Raw genomic sequence first — 6,080 nt, 5'->3', positions numbered from 1 at the left:
GGTGCTGGGAATTGAAACTGGGTCTTCTGCAAGAACAGCCACTGAGCCCTAAATGTAAAAATTCTTAATAAAATACTTTCAAATCATATGCAGACACACATCAAAAAGATCGCTTACCATGATCAAGTTGACTTTATTTTAGAGATACAGGAATGGTTTAATATGCATAAGTCAATAAACATACTAAAGCATATAAATGAATTTAAAGACAAAAACCATGTGGCCATCTCAATAGATGCATAAAAAACCTTTGACAAAATCCAGCATACATTCACAATAAAAGTCCTAGAGAGAACTGGACTAGACAGAATACACTTAGCCTAAGTAAGTCTATATACAACAAACCCACAGTCCACATCATTATCAAAGAAGAAAAACTCAAATACTTCCATTAAAATCAGAAACCATACAGGATATCCACTATCCTCACTCATTTTCAATATAGTGCACAAACATCTAGTTAGAACAATAAAAGAAGAGAAGGAAATTAAAGAGGTACTAAATGGAGAAGAGGTTAAATTATCCCTATTTGCAGACAATTTTGAGACATCACAAAAATTCCACTAGAAAATTTTTAGAAACAATCAACACTTTCAGCAAAATTGCAGAATACAAAATTAATTTACAAAAATCATTAGCCTTCCTATGTACCAATAACAAGCCATCATGGAAAGAATTCATGAAATAGTCTCATTCACAATAACCTCAAAAAAAAAATCTAAGAAGAAGACTAACCAAAGACATTAAAGACCTCTACCACTACTTGACATAGACCCAAAGAACTCATCCTACAACAGACATACTTGCACAACAAGGTTTGTCACTGTTGTTTTTACAATAACTAAGAAATGGAAGCAACCTAAATGTTCCTCAATTAAGAAATGGATAACGAAAATGTGGTTCATTTACCCAATGAAGTTCTTTCCAGTGGTAAAGAAAAAAGAAATCATGAAATTTGTAGACAAATGAGTGGAACTAGAAACTCTTGTACTAAGTGAAGTAACAAAGTTTCAGAAAAAGAAGCAACATATTTTCTTTTCCATTTGTGGATCTTATTCCCAAATCCTTAGATGTTAGTGTATATTGTGATGTAACTGCATGAGTCAGGAAAATGGAAAGGAATCGTGGATAAAGGGGAAGAATGAGTTTAAGACAGGGTTATAGTAGGAGACAGGTGCTATCAAAGGGGAAATGGAGAAAGGGGGTGTTCTCTAACTGGGGTGGGAGTAGGGAGTCTTATACAGGGGAGAGAGGTGGTGTGAAAAACTGGAGGGAAATGTTTAAATCCTGCTGAAAAATGTACATACATTATACATATGAGTGTATGTGTATAGCTTAAGGCTATAAAACAAAAAACACAGGGCTAGACATGAGAAACCTTCCTTCAAGTTGTTGGTCAGGGCAGTCCAAGAGACTCCCCAGATAACATAGGTTATTGTCACAGCCCTTGATTTTCTCCTAGAACTTGAAGGTAAGACCCTATTATTGAAGACAGGATGTACTTCAGACACAGAACTTGGAGCAATTGAGGTAGAACTGAGATGGAGGCCTCCTCCATGGAGACTAGCTCTCATAGTATTAGAGGATACTATACAAGCTGCCAGGAGAGAAAATCATTCAGTGGTTCTAGCTAATAAAGAACAATGACAAGTCTAGAAAACGTTCTCTATTGGTGCATTAGTAACACTTATCTTGACGGGTGTCTAATTGAACACAAGGCCTGATCAATGGATGGGAACTCATGTGTGGTACTGTAAACATAGCCAAATACACATCTGGAGAGGTTACAGATCCTAGAGAAAAATGTATGTTTGTTACATCCCTAAACAAATGTAATTTCTTACTCTACTCTAAATATATCTCCTTCTATTTACAGACCACTGTACTTATCTAAAAAGTTTCTTTTTTGTAGCAAATGAAGACTTACAGATTTTTATAATTTGTCAAACACAGAGAATAAGTGTCTATGAGATGCCCAGCTCTAAGTGACACATCTACAATACAACCTCTTCTTCACCTAAGGTTCTGCTATGGAACATAGCCGAACAGGAAGGTGTGCGTGTGTGTGTGCGTGTGTGTGTGTGTGTGTGTGTGTGTGTGTGTGTCTGTGTGTGTGTGTGTGTGTGTGTGAAGAAAGAATATTAATGCATCTCCCAACTCATACTAGTGAAGCTTCCTCATGCAACAGACGGTGATTAACATGGTAATCCACAACTGTTCAAAGTACGGAGAATAAGAGACCTCAGAGTTTTTATTCCTGGACACATATATTAAACCTCTGCTACCCAAGACTCCGGGGCTATAGCAGAAGAAAGCTCAGAATGTCTGTAAGAGCTGGAGATGGTGTAGATCACAAGGAAACAGGATTTTACAAGCAGTTGGGACATTTGTCATATGAATTTACAGCAATGGTGACAGCACATACAAGACCCATGCAAGCTCAAATTTAACAAAAACTCAGTATAGACACAGGGAAGCCCCACCTTAGCTGAGGAATTATTGGCATTAGATGACTCCTGGGAGAGTGACACTCGATTTTCTTTAAAGCAGTGATGCTAAATAGGTGTAGGAGTGGATCAACTGATACCAAAGGATATTTTGGGACACAAATGTGGCTCAAAAGACCTTAACATATATGACAGAATGCATTAGTGGGGGTGTGGGGGTGTGGGGGTTATGGCAGTGAGAATAAATAAAGGGATCTAAATATGATCAGCACATGATATACAAATATGAAATTTGCAAAAATTCAATTAAAAAGATTTTACATTTTAATTAACAGGATAGTTGTACATGTTTACAAGTTATTATGTGACATTTCAATGCATGTATACAATGTATTTTGAAAATTGACATGCACATTACCCCAAAATTGATCATATTGAAAATAGTTTAAAAACCTTATCTACTGGATAGTTTGCAATATACAATTAATGGTCAATTGCAATTGTTTTCAACCACAATTACACTACTATGATTGAGAAGATTGGAAGTTGTACCTTCCACCCAACTGCGCTGTTATTCTTTTCTTTCTCTACCCTCTCAGCTCTCACTCCTAATCCTTGCCAGGCTCTAGGAAACACTGTGCTTCCTACTTCAATAAAGTCAACTTTATAGCTTCCACACATAAATAAGAACAATCAATATCCTTCTTTTAAAAATTCCCTTAAACTGGAGTTATGGATGATTGTTAGTTGTGATGTAGGTGTTGGGAGTCGAAACTGGGTCCTCTGCAAGAGCAGCCAGGGCTTTTAAGCACTAAGATATCACGCCACTACCTCTTCCTTACCTGATTCGTTTCACTAAAAATATTCTGTCCAGTTTTTTGCAGGTTGCTGCAAATTACAGAATTTCTTCTCTTTATGGGAAAACATTACTCCAACATACATATATACTATACTTTAAGTTGATTGTAGATCTTCATTAGTTCATGACTAATACTGCAATAAACATACAAGGGCAGATGTATCTTTGGAATACTGGTTTATTATATCCTGGGACATTTGCCCAGGATTGATTTTGCTGGATTATGTAGTAGTTATATTTCTACTTGTCTATGGCAATTTGTTAAATTTACTGCATTTATTGTATTAATTTGCATTCTCACTAGTAATGTATGAAAACTTGCCTTTCTCTGCATACAAGCTAACATTTATTTTTTGTTTTTATTTTACTAATAGTAATTTTAACTGAAGATAAGTTTTATCTTTGTTTTCCATTTATCTGATCATTTATAATACCATTTTAAGCATTTTATTGACTTTTTTGAATTTAATAAATTATATTTTTGATCATATTTAGTTCCCTCTTATTTGTTCCCCCTTTTCTAAATCTCCAGAAAATTTCTGTACAATACACCACACCCACACACACACACACACACACACTCACCCTTTAGAAACCAGCACCATTTGTTGAACATGCAGTGTTTTCCACAATGCATATTTTGGCATCTTTCTTTTAAATCATGTGGCTCTAGTTACATGAACTAATATCTGGCTCTCTACTCCACTGGTCTGTTTTTGTGCCACTTCTACATTGTTTCGACTTCTGTGACTCTGTAGTGTAACTCAGTCAAGTATGGTGACTCCTATAGTATTTTCCTTTTTGCTCAGGATTGCTTTGCCTATGTAGTATCTTTCCTTTTCTACCTGCATGTAAATTTCATTACTGTTTTTTTCTATTATTGAAGAATGACACTGGAATTTGTTGAGACTGTATTAAATCTGTACATTGCTTTTGGTAAGATGGCCTTTTTGACAGTATTAATTCTTCCAGTCTGTACATGGGAAATCTCTCCATCATCTAGTTTCTTTCTCAATCTCTTTCTTCAGTGTTTTAAAGTATTTATTTTAGAGATCTTTCACCTCTCTGGTCAGGTTTAGTCAAAGAAATGATTTTGAGTCTGTTGTGAATGGAATTGTTTCCTCTCTTTTCTTTTTAGTATATTTGTCATTGGTACTTATGGAGGCTAGTTTTTTTTTAGTACATTTTTTTATAATGAACTATGTGCTCGCACTTGTGTGTGTAATCTAAAACTGCTGCTCACATAGAAGCTGAGAGTCAAACAACAGCTATCCTGAGCCAGGAAATTTAGAGGCAGGGAATGTCTAGATCAAAATACTAAGTAGGAATTTGATAGACATAAGCTGCTCTGGTTTCCTTTTGAACATTAGGTTGACTATACATAACAGTAGTAGTCTACTGTAAATTGAGAAAATGTAGAGAAAAGAATGTAGGACTTTTACCTTAAAGAAATTAAAATTTTGTGATGAATATGTCTACTGGTGTCTAAATACTATACAATGTAAACAGCAATCAAGCATTATTTTGCACCCCATTCATGTGTATAATTGTTATGTTGTACTGTGTATCAGTTTAAAAACATCAAAAAATTTGAAATGCTATCAAGAATTAACAAATAGAAGCATATTTAAAAGTAAAATTTTAATTAGCAGAAAAAATTTCATTAGCTATAATCTTTTGCTACATTAAACAAACAAAACTGGACAATATTATAACTGAAAATAATAAATATTTTAAATAGCTAAGTAAATAAATACATAAATAAATACATTTGGATGACTTTAGGGACTAATGCCTATACAGATAAACACAATATTCCTGAAAACATCTAGTCTATTTAAATAAATTTATGTCAGAATGAGGTGTCAGAACTCGTGCAGTCAGATACAACGTCTTGGTCCATGAGAAGCATTTCCACTTTGGCTCAGGCCTCACTTATTCTTCTCAGTCTTCCCAGAAAGTTTGTTGAGAAAAAGAAGGATCTCATGATTTCTGTTCTGACCACCTCCCAGGCACAAGGACTGTTTCTTCTCTCTCAGGTAGGTAGTGATCCTGTGGAAGTATTTCCTCACAGACACTAGGGAGTCCTCCTGCCTTAGAGAAGGCTCTAGTACCTCCACCTGCTGTATCTGACAGGCTTGCAGAGCATTCAGCAGCTGATAGAGGCCAGTGTAGAATTCTTCTATGAGGCTTGTCTCCCAAGCAGCAGAGGAGTCCTTAGAGCTAAAGAGGTTTAAGATCTGCTGGGTCAGTTCATGGAGGACAATGACAGTTTGAGCCCTCTGGATCTGCTTACCATGAAACTCCTCCCAGGGGAATTCAAAGTAATTTCTGTCTTTTAGGCAGGAGAGAGGGGAGATTCTCCTCATTTTTTCCAGGAGCAACAAAGTCCTCCTATACTCCAGGTTATGTGTGTGAGGCAGATCACAGGCTAGACAGCAAATTGTCCAGTAGCTCACCACCATTAGGACCATTAGGAAAGCACAGGGCGTGGTCATTGTGAATTTTGCAGATGTTACTGGCACTCAGAGGTGTGTGGCCTCTAAGTTCTCTGAAGACCATCCTTTGTGCATGTGTTGTAAATAGGAAAAAAGCATGAGATTACATTTTCTGAGTTCCCCCCCTTTACTTTCTATTTCTCTTTTCACTTTCTTCAATTAATTTTCTACTTGTGTCTGGGTCATGTTACTCAACCATTTTGGTTTTCATTATTGTTTCCTCTTTCTGTACTCCCCTCCACAAGGCTGTTTCAGAACTGTATTCCTAAATAAAAC

General features: G+C 36.0%; 1 pseudogene; it reads right to left on the bottom strand.

The window, feature by feature from the left end:
* Window positions 1-5,230: 5,230 nt before the first annotated feature.
* On the bottom strand, window positions 5,231-5,804 carry LOC103738076 (annotated as a pseudogene).
* Between the last annotated feature and the right edge of the window lie 276 nt (window positions 5,805-6,080).

The sequence above is a fragment of the Nannospalax galili genome, unplaced genomic scaffold, assembly GCF_000622305.1.
Source record: "Nannospalax galili isolate Female #2095 unplaced genomic scaffold, S.galili_v1.0 scaffold1919, whole genome shotgun sequence".
NCBI lineage: Eukaryota > Metazoa > Chordata > Mammalia > Rodentia > Spalacidae > Nannospalax > Nannospalax galili.
Note: the sequence above shows the minus strand (reverse complement) of the source record. Positions and strands in the feature narration are given on the sequence as shown.